The following is a 19,238-nucleotide window of genomic DNA, read 5'->3' on the forward strand; positions in this document are numbered from 1 at the left end:
AAGATTGCAGAACTCTGAGGTATAGAGACTCCTGAAGTGTCCTGATAAATGAATCACAAAAATATTAGAATACAGGTACAGCAAGTGAACATAAGTTAAATGGAATTTGTAGTTTATTGTAAGGGGAATGAAGTAAAAATAGGCCAGTTGTATATTTAATGCAATGAAGTGCAGGAAATTGCATGAGAAAAGTTTCCATGGGTCATGGTGGACTGAATGCCTGAAAAAAAATCACTTTGTTAAACAGTGGAATGAATCAGCCCTGTAGTTTCTTACACAACCGTACAGTTTTAACTTTGAAATAAGGTCCTGGAAAGTGAATATTTCTCTGCAGGTTGTGAAGTCAAAATTTTCAGAGTATAATTCTCAGGAGAACTAATTTGGAAAAGATTGTGGGAGTCCTTCTCTCTGTTAGGATCTTCCGAGGAACTGTTGTTTATTACTGTGGCTACATTACAGCTTGCATCCAATTTGATGACTATTGATGGAACTTTGCCTGCAAACAGCTTCTTGCTGATTTTAAAATCAAACAACAAAATAGTTTCCGCCTTATTAACTTATGTAAGTTCAAAGCCCTTTCTGCAAAACAAAGGGATGGTGTTTCTGCTGGTTACACATGCTGTACCTGTTATTGAACACATTGAGAGCTTGAGACAGTGAGTGTTTTCAGTGGCATGTTTCCATTTTCAGCTGAGTAACATCCATGGCACCTGGTTTACCATAATTAGGAGTAACCTGTACCATGCAATCTTTCACTCGTCACATCATTCATTACCTAACTGGGATCTTGGGTGCTTTTCTTGGGGAATGGCAGTGGTGGAGTGGCAGAAGTGCTCAGTACTGCTGGGACCCTCCGATGTTCAGTCCACTATCAGGATTAAAGCCCCAGCCATTCAACACGTCAGATAGGCTGGGGCTATATTCCCTGAAATGTCAGAGTCTGAGGGATGACCTTATAGAAGTTTATAAAATCATGAGGGGCATACATAGGGTGAATAGTCAAGGTCTTTTCCCCAGGATAGGAGAGTCCAAAACTAGAGTGCATAGGTTTGAGGTGAAATGGGAATGATTTAAAAGGGACCCAAGGGGCAACCTTTTCATGCAGAATGTGGTGTGTGTATGGAAGGGGCAGCCAGAGGACGTGGGGGAGGCTGGTACAGTTACAAGATTTAACAGGTATCTGGGTAGGTTTTTGATTAGAAAGGGTTTAGAGGGATATGGGCCAAACATTGGCAAATGGGATGAGATTAATTTAGAATATCTGGTTGGCATGGACAAGTTGGATCAAGGGGTCTGTTTCCAGGCTGTATATCTCTATGACTCTATGTTCCCAGGATGGTGGGACTGTCTAATAGAGACAGATTAGGAACATCGGGCCTGTAATCTCCAGAACATTGAAGAATGAGAGGTGAGCTCATTGAAATTTAATAAATGCATAGACAGTGTAGGTGCAGCTAAGGTGTTTCTCCTGGTTGGGGGGGGGGCCTAGATCAGGGACATAATTTTAAAAAAAGAGGGATGGCACTTAGGTCCAAGAGGAGGAGTTTTTATTTAGTCAGAGGCTGGTGACGCTTTGGAATTCTCCAGGACAGATGATTGTGAAAACTTAGTCTTTGAGGATGTATAAGGTAGGGGTTGATCAATTTCTGATTACGAGTGGCATGCCAGTTTTTGGGGATGAAGTGGGTAAAAGGTATTGATGTTCTCGATCAGTCATGATCCTATTGAATGGTAAGGCATGCTCAAATGGCTGAATGGATAATTCCTGTTCTTATGGTGAAAGTGAGGACTGCAGATGCTGGAGATTAGAGTTGAGAGCGTGGAGCTGGAAAAGCACAGCAGATCAGCCAGCATCCGACGAGCAGGAAAATCGATGTTTCAGGCATAAGCCCTTCATCAGGAATGAGGCTGTGAGCTGAGGGGCTGATGAAATAAATGGGAGGGGGTGAGGTTGAGGGGGGGGAGGTAGCTGAGAGTATGATAGTTAGATGGAGATGGAGGTAATGGTGACAGGTCGGAGGGGTGGGTGGAAGGGATAGGATATTGACTGAAAGGAAGATGGACAGGTAGCACAGGTCATGAGGGCGGTGCCGAGCTGGAAGGTCGGAAGTGGTACAAGGTGGAGACAGGGGAAATGAAGAAACTTGTGAAATCCATTATGATGCCATGGGTTGGAGGATCCCGAGGCACAACATGAGGCATTCTTCCACCAGGCGTCAAGTGGTTACAGAGTGGTGATGAAGGAGGCCCAGGACCTGCATATACTTGGCAGGGTGAGAGAGGGAGTTCAAGTGTTTGGCCACGGGATGGTGGGGTTGGTTGGTATTGGTGTCCCAGAGATGATCTCTGAAGTGGTCTGCAAGTAGGAGTCTTGTCTTCCCAATGTAGAGGAGACCGCATCGGGTGCAATGGATACAGTAAGTGGCATGTGTGGAAGTGCAGGTAAAAATTTGATAGATGTGGAAGGCTCCTTTGGGGCCTTGGACAGAGGTGAAGGGGGAGGTGTGGGCACAGGTTTTGCAATTCCTGTGGTGGCAGTGGAAGGTGCCAGAAGGGGAGGGTGGGTTGTTAGGGGGCGTGGACCTGACGAGGGAGTTGCGGAGAGAATAGCTTTTACGGAAAATGGATAGGTGTGGGGAGGGAAATATATCTCTGGTGTGGGGTCCATTTGTAGGTGGCTGAAATGGCGGAGGATGATGCAATGTGTGCGGAGGTTGGTGGGTTGGAAGGTGAGGACCCGGGGTTCTGTCCTTGCTGTGTTTGGACGGGTGGGGTTCGAGGACAGAGGTGCGGGAAGTGAATGAGATATGTTGGAGGGCATCATCAACCACGTGGGAGGGGAAATTGCAGTCTTTAAGGAACGAGGCCATCAGGTGTGTTCAGTGATGGAACTGGTCCTCCTGGGAGCAGATGCGGCGAAGGTGGAGGAATTGGGAATAAGGGATAGCATTTTTACAAGAGGCAGGGTGGGAGGAGGTGCAATCCAGGTAGCTGTGGGAATTGGAGTGTTTGTCAAAGATGTCAGTATTGAGTTGGTCACCGTTGATGGAGACGGAGAGGTCCAGGAAGGGGAGGGAGGTGTCTGAGATAGTTCAGGTGAACGAAGGTCAAGGTGGAGTGTGCTGGTGAAGTTGACGAACTGTTCAATCTCCTTGTGGTGGTGATGCCAATGCAGCATCAATGTAGCGGAGGAAAAAGTGGGGAATGGCGCCGGTGTAACAACGGAAGATGGACTGTTCCACATAACCGACAAAGAGACAGGCATTGCTGGGGCCCATGCGGGTGCCCATAGCTACCCCTTTCTTCTGGAGAATGTGGGAGGATTTAAAAGAGAAATTATTGAGGGTGAGGACCAGTTCAGACAAACGACTGAGTGCCAGTTGAAGGATACCCACCAGCACCCTGAGATGTTCTTCCTTCAGGCATCGCGTTGCTAGGATTTAGGAGTGGAGGAGGCCCAGTACTTGTCTGTCCTTGACTGAGTGGAAGGGGAGTTGAAATGATTGACTACAGGGTGGTGGGGTTGTTTGGTGTGTGTGTACCAGAGATATTCCCAGAAATGTTCTGTGAGTTGGCGTCCTGTCTCCCCAGTGTAGAGGAGATCACATCGAGAGCAATGGATGCAGAAGATGAGACAGTTGGACATGTAGGAGAATCTCTGCCGGTTGTGGAAGGATCCTTTGGGGCCTTGGATGGAGGTCAGTGGGGAGATGTGGGTGGAGGCTTTACACTGCTCACAGTGGCAAGGAAGGTGCTGGGAGTGGAGGGTGGGTTGGTGTTTGGGGTGGGGGGTTGGTGTGCGTGGAGACAACGAGGGAGTTGTGGAGGGAATGGTCTCTGCGGAATGCTGATAAGGGTGGGGAGGGAAATATATCTCTGGTGGTGCGATCTGTGGTGGTGGAAATGGTGGAGGATGATGCATTGTATCTGGAGGTTGGTGGGGTGGAAGGTAAGGACTGGGGCATTCTATCCTTGTTGCAGTTGGAGAGGTGGGATTCAAGGGCAGAGGTTTGGGAAGTAGAGGCGACACGCTGGATACAGCGCATCATCCTCCGCCATTTCCACCACCTACATTCAGACCCCACCATTAGAAATATGTTTCCCTCCCCACTGTTGTCAGCATTCCGCAGAGACCATTCCCTCTGCGACTCCCTTGTTAGGACCATGCCCCTCACCAACCCACCCTTCAATCCTAGCACCTTCCCTTGCCACCTCGAGACATGTAGAACCAGCTTCCACACCTCCACACACACACACAACCCTCCCCCACCCAACTTCTATCCAAGTCCCCAAAAGACCCTTGCACATCCAGTGGAGATTTTCCTGCACCTTCAAAGACCTCATCGACTATATCTGTTGCTCTCGGTGTGGTCTCCTCTATATTGGGGAGACAAGACATTCCTGATGAAGGGGTTATGCCTGAAAAGTCAATTCTTCTGCTCCTCACATGCTGTCTGACCTGCTGTGCTTTTCCAGCGCCATACGTTTGGACATCCTCTGTGACATGTTTAGTCTGCGAAAGGCTGTATGCTCTATTTTGTTTTGTCTCCAAACCATTGCACTTCAGGGGCAGTGGCTATGACAGTTTTCAGTGTTGAATATCATTGCCCTCCTTTGAAAAAGACGTACATTAGAACATCCTTTTCACACTGAGTTGCTTGGAATCTTAGCTGATTTCACCCTCTCACCCATGAAGTGTTTATATGTGTTGACTGATTAGTACAGTCCAGGTTCTTTCTCTTCACATTATCTTCAACTTCGGAGTCATCCAAGTTATTGGGCAAAATCTTGGCTCCAATTCCCAAAGTTAAGCTTCAAGGATCCCATGAATGAGGCTAGCTGCGTTCGCCAACTTGATTGTTTATGATAAGCAACACCTCATGCTTACACTGTCATGCTTCCTTGCAATGTGTACAGAGACTCTTCATTTGTCATGTGAACCTTACTTGAGATTCAAGACAGGATGCCAGGAATGAGGAAGTTCAGTTACATCAAGAAATTGGAAAATTTGCTCTTCTTGAAGAAGGTTAAAGAAATAGTTCAATAGAGTTATTCAAAGTCATGAGGAGTCTGAATGGTTTAGATAGAGAATGACTGTTCCCATGGTGAAAGGATCGAGAATAAAAAGGCATCTTGAAGGTAATTTCCAAAAGAAACACGGATTGATGACAATTAGTTCTCGTGGTTAGAATCTGGAATGCAATGCCTAAGAGTGGCTCAATTGTGGCTTTCAAAAGCAAATTGGAATATTATCCAAGGAAAATAAACTGCGGTTCTCTGAGGAACAACAGGTGCAATGGGTTGTAGTGATATGTGAGTTGCTCTTGTGGAGAACTGACACAGAGATGATGGGTTTAATGGCCGCCTGTGTTGCAACCATTCTATGATCCCTTCTGAATAAAATCATTATAACAATATTAGAACTATAACAGTGTCAGATTGTGTGAGAATAAATCTCTTTAAAAATAGACAGCCTAGGCATACTGCCATTTCCCGTATCTAATGGCAATTTAAGAGTTAAACATTCTCTCCTTACTTTGCGTGCAGGCATTTCATTTTGCTCTTATTGATGCATTATTTTTCCTTTAACCTAAAACCATGTTTGTTTGATAGGGCTGAGCCATTATTTCACTGATTCATATCTTAGTATTTTCAGAATGTAATACCCCTTGAACACGTGGCCGTTTATTCAATCTTCCTTTTCACAATGTAAGTGACAGAAACATTATCATGCAAGACCAAGCATCCCAAGAGGCCTTATAACGGGTAAGATTTCTGAGACTGCAGTCTCAGATTTGACTTGTTCATGAAAATCCGCACAGCCCTAACATCCAAAGTGTGGCATTAATAGAATAAACAAAGATTTTGCTTGCTCAATCTAGCTTGCTACTTGCAAAGGAAGCATTTCTAATGAACTATACAATGTACTGTTTAAAATTTTGGTTCCTGGTTTGTACTTTGCAATGGAGGATCATCACCAAAACACAGAAGCTGCAAATATTCCAATTGGAATTAAATTTGCAGCGAGTGAATTGTGGTCATAAAGGTCATGGACTGGGACAAGTTAGTGTGTTCAATTATGTTCTGATCTCCTCTTTATTTCTTCAAATGAGATTTTGCAGAGGTTAGTACGCAAATTGCAAGATTATTGAGAAAGACGTCTCATCATTGCTGGGACCTTCTGATTCACAACAGTTTGGTGCCATATTTAAAGTCCAGCTGAAACCACACCACACTCTGCAAACCAGCAACTGCCTTCACCCTATGGTGGTCACCCCTAAAATCATAACAGATGAAAGACAAATAAGTAAGTCACCTGCTTCACAGCGAAAGCTCTTGAGATGGAGGTGGATAGAATAATGAACAGAAGCAAAGTCATCTTCTCTGCTGATCATAACAGGAGATCAACAGATACATGGGGGAACCACCATGCGCATATTCCCTCCAGGCCACTCCTCATCAGACCTAGCCTCCTGGACAGAAATAGCAGAATGGGCCATTGCTGACTCCACCATCAAAAGGAATACTCAGCAGTGCCACAAAAATAGTAGTGGTCTCTCGCATTCCACAAATTACCATCTACTATCGGTCATCTTACACTCACAGGGCCATGATTCACTTCACGTGTGTCACTGTGCATGTATCCTCACTAAGAGTGATGACTAGAGCCCTTAGCATCACATGGTTCATGCTTGCTAAAGGCTTACACTCACATCATTCTCTACAACTACAAGTTAGTTATGTTTCATGGTCAGTATATCAGAATACATTTAAGACACACAGTCATGATATAATCACTGTATCATAACACATGATCTGGAAAGGTAAGGTCTCGTACCCTTCCAAACCTGTGACCTCTACCATCCCAAGAAAAGGGCTCTGAAAAAGTTGTTTACAATTGGCAAGAGAGTCTTAATACATCCAGACTTCCTGTGGAAGAACAGGAAATTATAAAACATAACATGCAAAGTTCTAAAAGAACAGATCAGGCTAAGAATTAATTTCAGAATAACCAGACTCTAATTCATGTCATTCTGAAAGCAACCTCAAAATTCTTTTTTCCAGCTTGTTGAATGATGTATGAAGAGAAACGTTCATGAAGGCTCATTGAATGTCTACATCATGCCCACACCAGTTAATGGCTTTGGGAAGTATCTTTTTGGGGAAAGACAAATACTATATCATTGTCACATTACTTGAGGATGGGCAAAATGGGTGGCATGGTGGCTCAGTGGTTAGCACTGGTGCTTCACAATACTACGGACCCAGATTCGATTCCAGACTAGGGGGACTATCCGTGTGGAGTTTGTACATTCTTCCTGTGTCTGTGTGGGTTTCCTTCGGGTGCTCTGGTTTCTTCCCACAATCCAAAGATGTGCAGATTAGGTGAATTAGTCAGGGATAAATGTAGGGGAATGGTTCTGGGTGGGTTGTTTTCCAGAGGGTCAGCACAGACTTGTTGGGCCAAATGGCCACACTGTAGGGATTCTATGAAAAGTATGGAGCCATTGTGGTGCGGCCAACATTCCTGCCAGTGTGGATGGAAAGAAGAATGAACTGTTTTAAAACTCATATTTTAAAAGATTGCTGAATGGTTTGAAAAGCAAGTAATCTGAAACTTTTGCAAAGTATAGCGTAGGTTTGAACCAACAGTAATTGAAATAAGTGCAGATGATTTGGAGCTAAGGGGGAAATATGAACAGATGCAAGTGGGTGGCAGCAAGAACTTGATTGGTCTCTGGATGAATATCTACTCATCAATGACAAAGCCATGTGATTGTTTCCCAGGTAACTGAATAGTTTGGGGCTGTGAACAAAATAAAGAGAAGCATTTTATATCCACCACCATAGGACCTGTCTGTCTCTGCTCTGCGGCTCAAATCCATTTTAAACCTGAAAGAAATCAGCTTATCCTTGTCCAGTAGCTGTTGTAAACTATTTCCGTTAACAAATTACTCAGAGATATTTGATGAGTGAACCACCCACCTTGTGTCTTTTGCAATCCAATGGAAGTTTCCGGCAAACCATGACTGAAAAGCAATGATCTGACCGGCACAAGAATCAGAAGGACCATCTCAGCAACACATGAATAGAAGCTACAAAACGCCATCCCAGTTTTCCTCTTTCCATAACTTGTTTTTCCCTGTCTGTTTGCTGTCTGTGTGTGTAAGGAAGTGTTTATAAGAGGATTAGAGGTTTAATTTGTGGTATTATATGCCATCGGTTTATAACTGCACACCTGCAGTGGAGTCTAATTGCTTGTCATAAATAATAATTTGTGTAAAGTACAGAAACCTCATCAATGTTTTTTTATCTCAATTTGGGACTGAAAATCAGACTAATTGGGAGCTTTGTGTACTTATTTTAAAATCTTTACTTTTGTACTGACTTTGGGATAATGGCTCATGATCTCTTGTGCTTTACTCCAGTGAAACATGACAACTTTGGAACGAGAAAGTGAACCAAACCAATAAGGTTTGTAATAGTTGCAATTTGCCGTGTCAAAAGCTAGCTAGTTTTTCTTGATATCCATACAACACATGGCACCAAAGGACATTGGGCATGTGCAGAGAATCTAGTCCCAAAGGCCAAGGTCATGCCAAAGCAAAAGCAGGGTGGCTAACAAGATGATACAAAAGTACAACACTGACAGCAACAAAAGTATTAAAATGGCGCACCAGCTCAAATATGTAAATGAAGTTCAGAGTCGAGAGTGTAGTGCTGGAAAAGCACAGCAGGTCAGACAGTACCCGAGGAGCAGGAAAATCGACGTTTCGGGCAAAAGCCCTTCATCATTGATGTTTCCTGATGAAGGACTTTTGCCCAAAACATCAATTTTCCTGCTCCTCAGATGCTGCCTGACTTGCTGTGCTTTCCCAGCACCACACTCTCGACTCTAATCTCCAGCATCTACAGTCCTCACTTTCACCCAAAAATGTTCAGATCCAACCAAGTAAAAGACAAATTCCAGAAGGTGATGAAGATTCCCATATAGCTAACCACCTGCAACATATTGATGATGTATGGCAAACGGAAGTTTTTGCAGCCATTAATATTATTTTGCCCTGAAAGGGGAAGAGAACATAAGTTAAAAACTAAAATCAACACAGGATCTAATACTAACACATTCCCATTACGCATTCTAAAAGATGTGTACCTTAGCAGATGGTATTTCATGGTGTAACCTATAAGGGACAGTCTCACAGTGCAGAACAATATTGCCAATTCCACAAATTATCAAAATCACACCACAGTGTCAATTTGCAAGCTTTCCTGAGCTTACTGAAATCTTCTACTATGCAGGTACCAATAGTACTGCAGTGGTAGGACCACAAGTATGCACTGATTTTGATTTTGTTCCTACGCATGAGATTGAAACTCACTGTGGTGGAGCAGACTACATGTGACACAATCAAATCAGTCAGCAATCTCCAAGCAAATGCCTGAAGTGGGATATAAGCCGGGGGTACCAGGATGATTCCTCAATCCACACAACCATCAAGCTATTCCTTTTGATCTACATGGAGAATCTCTGAACAATGAAGTTGAAGATGTTTTCAATGTTAATTAATCACACTTTGGCTCGAGCCAGAGTGAACAGTTACAGTCAGCAACTGTCAAAGATGAACAACTGCAAAAGTTATAAAAGACCATTGTCCATAGATGGCCTAAGTATCTGGGAAGAGCTGTTCTAGTCCTAAAGCCAAAGGCATTATGCCAAGATATCATGTCCATGTTGCACCAGAGGGACATGGCGATTTGACCCACACGACAGTGAACAAGCAAACCTATTACTGGCCAGGGGTGAATTATGATGTTTAGTAATTCTAGAACACATGTTAAGCTTGTCAAACATCTTAACACCAGCAGTGCAGAGAGCCTGTATATCCACATTCTGTTCCATTTTTTTTCTTTGGGTGAAAATAACAATGGACCTGCATGGGGAGAACTATATCCTGGAGATGAATTACTTCTCCAAATATCATGTTGTTGGTTAATGAAGCAACAAAGCAAGACCATTGCTGACATGATTAGTGCTATTTTCAGTATATCTGATGTCCTGGGTCATATAGTGTCTGACAATGGACTGAGGTACACTGGCAAACCAATTCTAGATAATTGGAGAAGGACTCATAGAACGTTGTCACCCCACCATCTATTCTCAAACAATCTGAAAGAATGTAAAGTAGGTATTATCAAATCAAACAGCATTACATACTAAGAAAACAACAAGATACTTGCATTGCATTGTTACATTTCCATGTAACTCCAATTGAAAAGAGATTACCATCCACAGCACAACCTGTGTTCAAAAGGTAAACTTAACCCAAAATCTGAAATGCTTACCATTTTGAGACACAGGATATTCTTCTTCAAAGACAGAGTAGAATGAAAGAGTGACACAATGAGCAGGAAGGTAGGGGACTACCTAAAAGGGATCAATGGGAAGAGAGTATGAATCAAAAATCCAAATCCAAATACCTAGATGCTTTGTAAAGGTTTCTAAAATACACAACCAGCCTGAACTTGTATAAAGTCATTACTGATCATGATACTACATTGTGAAAAACCCTGAATTCAACTCTGACCGATCAAAAGCACATTAAGCATCCGCAAAGAAAATGTGGATGAACATACCAATGATGATTTGAAGATACTGGTGTTGGACAACCACCTGATGAAGGAGCAGCGCTCTGAAAGATACTGGTTCCAATTGAACCTGTTGCACCATAATCTGGTGTTGTGTGATTTTTAGCTTCATACCAATGATGATTGTGCAATGGTTTTGGGTGAAATCAGTTAACAATAAGACCACCAGAGTGTCAAAGAAATGCAACAGAGAACAACACATATCTCTCCTGACAAACATATGATCACAAGAACAGGATGAGTTGTCAAATCTTCTAAAGCGTTACACTAAACTTTGAAATGTTTATCTTCTAAACTCTGTTTTGCCCTGATTGCATAATTATTGAAGTGGCAATGGGTGCCTATGAATAACCATGATTATCTGTTTAGGAGAAGTTTAAAGATATTTTTAATCAACCTATTCAAATGTGTGATGGCACTGCTCTGGAGCTTGTTCTGACTCAAACACAGGTTACAACATACCTCTTTGGTAGGTGGGACTTGAATTTGTCCTTCAAAGCCAGAGGTCAGGACATTATTACTGCACCACAAAATCTTTTTCAAAGACTTGGACCTAGGATGTTATGATTCAAAGATAAGTGCGCTACTGACTGAGTAATGCCAACACTCGGCTTTGTTTATATCTTTTGGAAAAGCAGGATCATATGTTCTGTCTTGCACCCAGTATAGATGAGTACAGCTCGAAGAGATGCAGCGTGTCAGTTTGCAGTTAAGAGATTTGCTCATGACAATATCATTAATGTATCATTTGACCTGATGGTATAAAAATTCATCTTGTCACCTGTTTCACTTAAATTGTGACATGCTAATGGAAGTATGCTGCTCTTTGTAACCTAATAGCTTAATGGGAACTCAGATACTGAAGTGCCTGTATTCTATACTATATAACATTTGTATAGAATTATTAAGCAGGAATTATGGTCTTTTCACTTCATCAGTGCAATGTTATTCATGCTCAATTTCTTATTTTACAAGCGATAACGTAAGCATTGATACATTCGGTAAGATACCCTGCTGGAGGCAAAATCAGAGCACAGCCTACTTCCAGCACAAAGTCTAGTTGCACAGCACACTATTTGCACTGACTACCCACAATCTTTTTTTTTTGGTTGCATTGATATTGGAGGAATCTGCAAGTAACAAGAGCAAAACTAAACAGACTCCCTGGGCCTTTAACTTATTTACCCTAGCTTCTTATTTGCTCCCACTTCTGTCTCTCTCTCTCTCTCTCTCAACATTTTTAAAAGTTACAAGATCAATATTGGATCAGCCCTAAAGGGCAGTCAAGTTTCACAGTTCCTTCTGCCCATTCCTAAGATCTAAATGTGTGTAACTTGCTTATGTATATGGACGATATGACCTGGGCAACAACACTTAAGTAGTGGAGGACAGGCATATTTGCATGTCCTTACACCATGATAAAGATAGTGCTCCTGATCATAGGAGTGATTGAGGTTGTGCCAGCAGGGTTAAAACCATCAAAGATAACAGCATGGTTTTATTTGTCCATGAAATGTTGGCATAGCTGGCTAGACTAGAGGGCAGTTAAGACCCAATGACATTGCAGTGTGTCTGGAGCCACATGTTGGCCAGACCAAGTCAGGATGGCAGATCTCCTTCTCGAAAGGCCATTAGTGAACCAGGTGGGTTTTATCTAACAACTAACAATGGTTACAAAGCTAGCTTTTAATTTCAGATTTTAATTGAGTTCCAAATTCATCATTTGGTGGGATTCGATCCCATGCCCTCAGAATATTAACCTAGCATGTTTGATTAATAGTCCAATGACATTAAGACAATGCCATGGCCTCTGCCATCCTCTGGTTTGAAAAAGAGCCACTCACCATGATTTGCTGCTTTCTGTCATTGAGCCAATTATTTTTTGATCAAATTGAATACTCACAAGCTCGACCATGCTACTGTGACTGATGGTCAATATCTCAGCTTCTACACTTAGAAGCTACCTCTCTATGTCTGAAAGTTGCAATGGAAGGATAGGTTAAAGACATGCAACCTCAGCTTGCTGTTCGGTAAGTTCACATTGCTGACAGTTGTCAAATTAATCTATCAATCTGTCCTCCAATATGTTACTAGGATAGCTCAAGCTTTGCCCCAGAGGAGTGGCTGTGAACCGTGAACCTCTTTTCTTTCACACAGTGATAACATTGTCTTAGCAGCACTGTACTCTGATGGAGCCCTCGATGTTGCTTGCCTGTCAGCCAGACTGGAGTGCTAACACAGATGCTAAAATGGAGCTACCCAAAGGCAGGGGCCAAATCTACTCAAGTCATCTTTTGAAGCTTTCTGCAGTTTTCTCCCCACTGAACCTCACCAATACTAACTGCTATGTACATACCACCTCAAGCAAAGGTTGAGGAAGCTCTGGATGTGCTGTACTCCACCACTAACACCCTGAAGACGGAACACCCCGAGGCCCTATGTACTGTAACTGACGACTTCAATCAAGCCAACTTTCCAACCAGGGGCCTGAACATTTTAGACCACTGCTACACCACTGTGAAAGATATCTACTGCTCCATCCCCCTCCCTCATTTCGGGAACTCCGGCCACAATGCCATGTTTCTTCTCCTGGCTTAAAGGCAAAAGCTCAAGCAAGAGACCCTCTAATGAATACAGGTCCTCACTGGTCGGAGGAGGCGGAGGATCAACTCCAGTGCTGTCTGGAATCAGCTGATTTGGCCATGTTCAAACAAGTCCGCAGATACCTTGGATGAGTGCGCCATCACCGTCACCAGCAAGTGTGTGGAGGGCTGCATACCGAGGAAGTCAATCTGGGTGTTCCCTAACAGGAATCTCTGGATGGATCAGGGTGTACAGAACCTGCAAAAAAGCAGGAATGAGGCCTTCAGATCAGGAGATCCATTCAACTATAAGGAATCCAAATATGACCTTGACAAAGCCATTAAGGTATCCAAGGACCAAAACCGATCTAAACAAAAGACCCAGACAGACACCCGGTGACTATGGCAAGGACTGAATAACATCACAGGTTCTAAAAAGAGAAAGTGCAAGATAGCAGACGATGACATATCCCTCCCAGATCTCAATGCCTTCTATGCTCGCTTTGAGCAGAATTTTGGCGGAGAGGTAGCACCTATCTCAACAGTCACTGCATCAGAGGTCAGATTAGTTTTCCTTCATGTGAATCCAAGGAAAGTGATGGAACCAGACGGAGTACCAGGCCATGCTCTCAGAGCATGCACAGATCAACTGGCAGAGTCTTTTCGGACATCTTCAACCTCTCCCTGCAGCAGACCACTGTCCCTGCCTGTTTCAAGAGAGCCAACATCATCCCTGTGCTTAAGAAGGCTCATGCAGCATGTCTCAATGACTACCGCCCAGTGGCCCTAATATCGGTGGTCATGAAGTGCTTTGAAAGGCTGGTCATGGCATTAATCAACTCCAGCCTCCCCACTACTCTTGACCTATTCCAATTTGCCTATTGGACCAACAGATGCCATATCACTTGCCCCTCACTCCTCGCTAGAATATCTTTACACCAAGACCAGCTACAGAAGAATCTGACTCATTGACCACAGTTCAGCCTTTAACACTATTATCCCCTCGAGATTGATCACCAAACTTAATGATCTTGGACTAAGCCCCGCTCTCTGTAACCAGTGGGTTTCCTGACCCACTGGCCACAATCAGTGAAGACTGGGGACAGTATTTCACCCTCACTAATACTCAACACTGGAGCCCCCCAGGGGTGCGTATTCAGCCCCCCACTGTACTCACTGTATACCCATGCTATGTCACCAAATACCAGACTAATGCCATTTACAAGTTCGCTGATGACACCACCATAGGCGGTTGAATCTCAGATGGGGACGAAACAGAATACAGACGGAAGGTAGACGACCTGGAAAAATGGTGCACTGAGAACAACCTAGCTCTCAATGCTGGTAAAACCAAGGAACTCATTATTGACTTTCGGCAGGATGTTACTCATGCCCCCTATGAATTAACAGCACAGAGGTGGAATGAGTGGAGAGTGTCAAGCTCCTGGGAGCGGTCATCCACAACAAGCTTTCTTGGACTGTTCATGTGGATGCACTGGTTGCAAAGGCTCAATAATATCTCTTCTTCCTCAGGCAGCTGAGGAAATTTGACATGATGGTGAATACCCTTGCCAACTTTTATAGTGTGCTATCGAGAGCATTCTATCTGGATGTATCACTACCTGGTATGGCAACTGTACCATTCAAGATCAGCGATGGTTACAGAGAATGGTGAACTCGGCCTGGACAATCACAAAGGCCAACCTCCCATTTATAGAATCCATTTACCAGACTCGCTGTCAAGGAAAGGCCACCAGCATTCTCAAAGATCCATCCCACCCTGGCAATGTTTTTCTACAACCTCTACCATCGGGGAGAAAGTACAGAAGCCTGAACACACACACCAGCTGGTTTCGTAACAGATTCTACCCTACTGTTGTTAGAATACTGAATGGACTCACAAACTCATAACATTTGCTTGTACCTGTGTTTTTGTTTTTGCCGCTATTTACCTATTATTTATTTATCTATGTTACTTAACTCTGTGGTCTGCCTGTATTGCTCGCAAGGCAAAGCTTTTCACTGTGCCTTGGTACATGTGACAATAAATTCAAATCAATTCAATTCAATTCAATATCATACCGCAGCCATTGGGGTAGCAGGATGTAGGAACATTAGAACAGGTAAAGATGCCTGGAGGACAGTGCCCCCAATGCACCAGTATGCAGGGCTGACCAATTGGCTTTTGTGAGCGATATTGCATGATTTGGTTTCTAAATTAGGTTTGTAACATTAGTTCTGTAGTGGCTTTTATTTTAACATCAGTGAAACTGGTTAGTGACAAGAGCAAAGTTAAGATGTGGCACCCATGTTGAATGGGGATTTGGAGATGGCTTCACTGGGTTACCAGTTTGATGAGACAGCCATGAGAAGCCTCACCAAAAAGGAAAAGTGTTGGTTGTGTGATGATCCTACTCTTTTAACATGGTTATGTTGTCTTTGGCCTTTTTTTCAGAGAGGTCATAAAAGCAGCCATTCCAAAAAGTCTGGATGGGATGGGTTTTAGGGCCAGTTTGATTATAGCTAACAAATACTACCTCAGACAAAAGGCTTTTAAGTTTTTTTTTTAAAATTGTACAATGAAAGGGGAATGGCCAGCTTTTCTCTGGCTTGATTTGGTTTTTGGCCGTCTGGCTAGTCACTGAGAACAGTCAGGGCTTTCGAGGCTGCTGGTCCAAGAAACAGCGACATGAAGGAAGCACTCTGTGCTGATCCCTCTCTCTGACTGCTCTTCTGTAAGACCCTGGACTTGATTTTTCCTTTTGTATCGAAGGGTGTTTATGGGGATTGTTGCAAGTATGTGGAACAGCATCATTAAATTGGGATAATCTGTTGGGTTTTTGGATAGGTTAAGTTATTCTGTATCCTGTTCTCTTTTATTTGTGTTTCGTATGGTAACCTTGTAAATAAATTCTGTTCTGTTTAAAACTGAGTGGTTGGGCCAGCTGCATCCCTCCTGGAATATCCACCTTACACCTGCTTAAAACATTGAGCAAAGTTAGGCTCTGGGCTACTTTCTTGAAATGTTTTGAGGGAGTCTGGCCTGGTCCATAATAGATGTATCTTTCCTGCTTCCTACTCTTTTTAATCCCTTCTCCTTAGCAGTTTACTGCACAGCTTCTGGCGTAAGCTGTGACAAAGTCTAAGTTTGTACATAATACAGCTAGACCAGAGCAAATCTTAACACGTGCTCTGATCAGTGTTGCATAGCATCACTGTTCTAGGCAGCAGAAGTGTTATTTATAGTCTGTTTCATGTGGCTATCTGATTTTTTTCATATGTATGTTACCCCTCTTTGTTTGGGCCATTTGATTGGGTTAGGGCCTCATTTGTGAGCCATGTGGGCAACACATAGCTTTTCTTACCCACTGGCAACCTTCTGGGTTGTGGTGGTAGTTCAAATGGTGAAAGGCTGGCAGACTGGTGCAGAATGAATGCAAAACACCTGCTGACAGAATACCAGGCATCAAGTTGCACGATGATCTGAGCATCATCATAAACAGCCTGCCCATTAAAACAGAGGCCCTCACAAGCAGAAAATGTCTTCAGGTCTGATGAATAGTTTACGGCCACTCCACTAGTCTCTTCCAGAAGTTACAGTGATTGGCTAGTGGAAAGGGCAAAACAGTTTCAGGCTAAATCTTAAATTTGCAAAATTTCTTTCACTGGAAGCTTAAACCCTTCAGCATTGTCTGAAACAGAGTGATGGCTCTATGAAGTACAGACCTGCCCCTTTGGCAGGATCTGCGCAATTTGTTCGATCTTTTAATTAACTTAAGCTGTTTAATTTCTTGGGAGACAATTCTGGAACCTTTCTCCTGTCAATAGTAGACTAACAAATTTTACGACCAACTGTGATTGAAGTCCAACCAGAAGCTTACTGCAATGAATGTTACCATGGAACCATTGTACTTCACAAAGCATTTGACCATCTTTGTCTATGTTTGTCCGTATAACCTTCAATCTTGTTTTGAATAGTTACTTTCCCCATTGTGTTTAAAGGAGCAGTGCTGATGGGGGTCTTTCACTAGCCATTGCTGAATGTTTAAAAACATTCTCTTTTCCAGTCTTACTACAAGATTGTTAATTTTGTATTCTTTGTTAGATCTGTTCTCATGTTCCAGGCCAAATAATGCACTTGCTACTTTTCAAAAAAATCTGGACGTTGCTTCATTTTTCTTTATTGTTCTCTAAATAAAAAAAAACAGTCCTTTACCTCGTGACAGTTGGTATATGTGAGAATAATTTTGTTTCCTCTTCTCTAATCTCACTTCAATTTCATTGAGGAACTTTTGAAAAGCCCCAAACAAGCTTAAGATTGAGAGACTGATCTTTTCTGAACACCAGACAAAGTAGAAAATCTGGGTCTCATGTTGCGTGATTCTGTCAATTCATTTATATATCAATTGGAGTGAGGACGATTGAATGTACAAACACTGTAGTCTGCAGTTTTCAATTTGCTTCCCCAGCAGTTTCAGTCAAACCCATAAATTCAGTTTGTCTCCTTGTATCATTCCCCTGTACAGAATAACTCTAATCATTGAATGATACTCCTTGATAAAGGGCAAAAAATTACAATGCAATTTAATTCTGGAAAGCCGCATTTTTAAAAAAAATTACATAGTCCTTCAGCTGTTGGCATAGACATTAAATAGGGGCTGTAGTGGCAACTGGAAGTTTAAACAAAACCTCAAGGGAGATTATTTCAAATCCGACCAGTGAGTAGTAAAATTTGTATTCAATGAAATTCTGGAATAAAAACCCAAGTGTAATGGTGACCTGTAAATATCCGTCTGGTTCACTAATACCTTCAGGGAAGCAAATCTTCTTGCTGCATGTGACTCCAATCTCACAATATGGCTGACCCCTAATTGGCTTCTAAATTGCTTTAGTTAGCTACTTACTTCAGGGGCAATTAGGGATTGGCAATAAATGCTGGTCTCAACAGTTTTGTCCACATCCTATAAATAAACAAACACATATATTCTCTTGTGCCTAGCTTGTGATTTTTATTTTAACTGCTGTCTCTTGTTTCGTTTGCTGTCATCCATATCTTCTGAGCATTTGGGTTTTTCAGGATCTTATGTGATTTAATGTGTGTGAGGGTAACCACATTCAGGTCTATCCAGAGGAGTCTTGTAGGTAAAACAGGATGCAATTTTTTGTAAGCTCTGTAGCTATTAATAAGCTCTCCATTACTATGAAGACTGCATGGGGGACCTAACGATAGGTCTGTCTTGCATAAGATTTACTCTCCTGCCAAGTCCTCCTGTTACCATCATAGTGGGAGGTGTATTCTGTCCACAATCAAGATTTAAAGCTTGTGGAGTATTTTACTTTTGTCTTGGCTAAGCTCCTCTCCCAGAGTTTATTAGAAATTTCAGCTTTGAAATAGAGTTCAAAAAATACCCAGAAAGCAAATTGCAGGATGGAGAATAATGTGATCATTAATGTTTGTTTTTTTTATGACAAAGATAAGAATCCCTCCTGAGCTTTAGAATATGGAATAATCTAACTTCTTTCCAATTCTCTATTATAGAGATCAAAAAGACTATTCGTCATCAGACTTTGGCAGATTCAGAGAAAAGCAAGACTCTTGGGGCATCTATTATTTTTTAAAGTTTCAGTTCACACATCATGGGAAGAATCTTGTTGTGGAGTCAGACATCTCGCCTGCTCGTTGGAGAATGGGCAAAAAACTTATGCTGTGTCTTTTTGGAAATCCCACCGCAGTGAGGAGGGGGATGGATGGTGAAAGTGGGTGGATTTAGTCTCGTGAATGGGTGTCGTGGATTGGAGGGCTGAGGAGGTTGGAACTATGGCTAGAAAGGTGGCTTTTATCAAGTCTCTTCCCATCCCACTGTCCTCTTGCTCAGGAACTTTGTGTCTTTGATTGAGAAAATCCCACCCGCTCAGAAAAGGTGACTAGGAGCTTGCACAGTTTCACCTGTCATGTATGATCAGAGGGAGCAGAATGAGTACATTCAGTTTTCACCATTTGGCAAC

The sequence above is a fragment of the Chiloscyllium punctatum genome, chromosome 1, assembly GCF_047496795.1.
Source record: "Chiloscyllium punctatum isolate Juve2018m chromosome 1, sChiPun1.3, whole genome shotgun sequence".
NCBI lineage: Eukaryota > Metazoa > Chordata > Chondrichthyes > Orectolobiformes > Hemiscylliidae > Chiloscyllium > Chiloscyllium punctatum.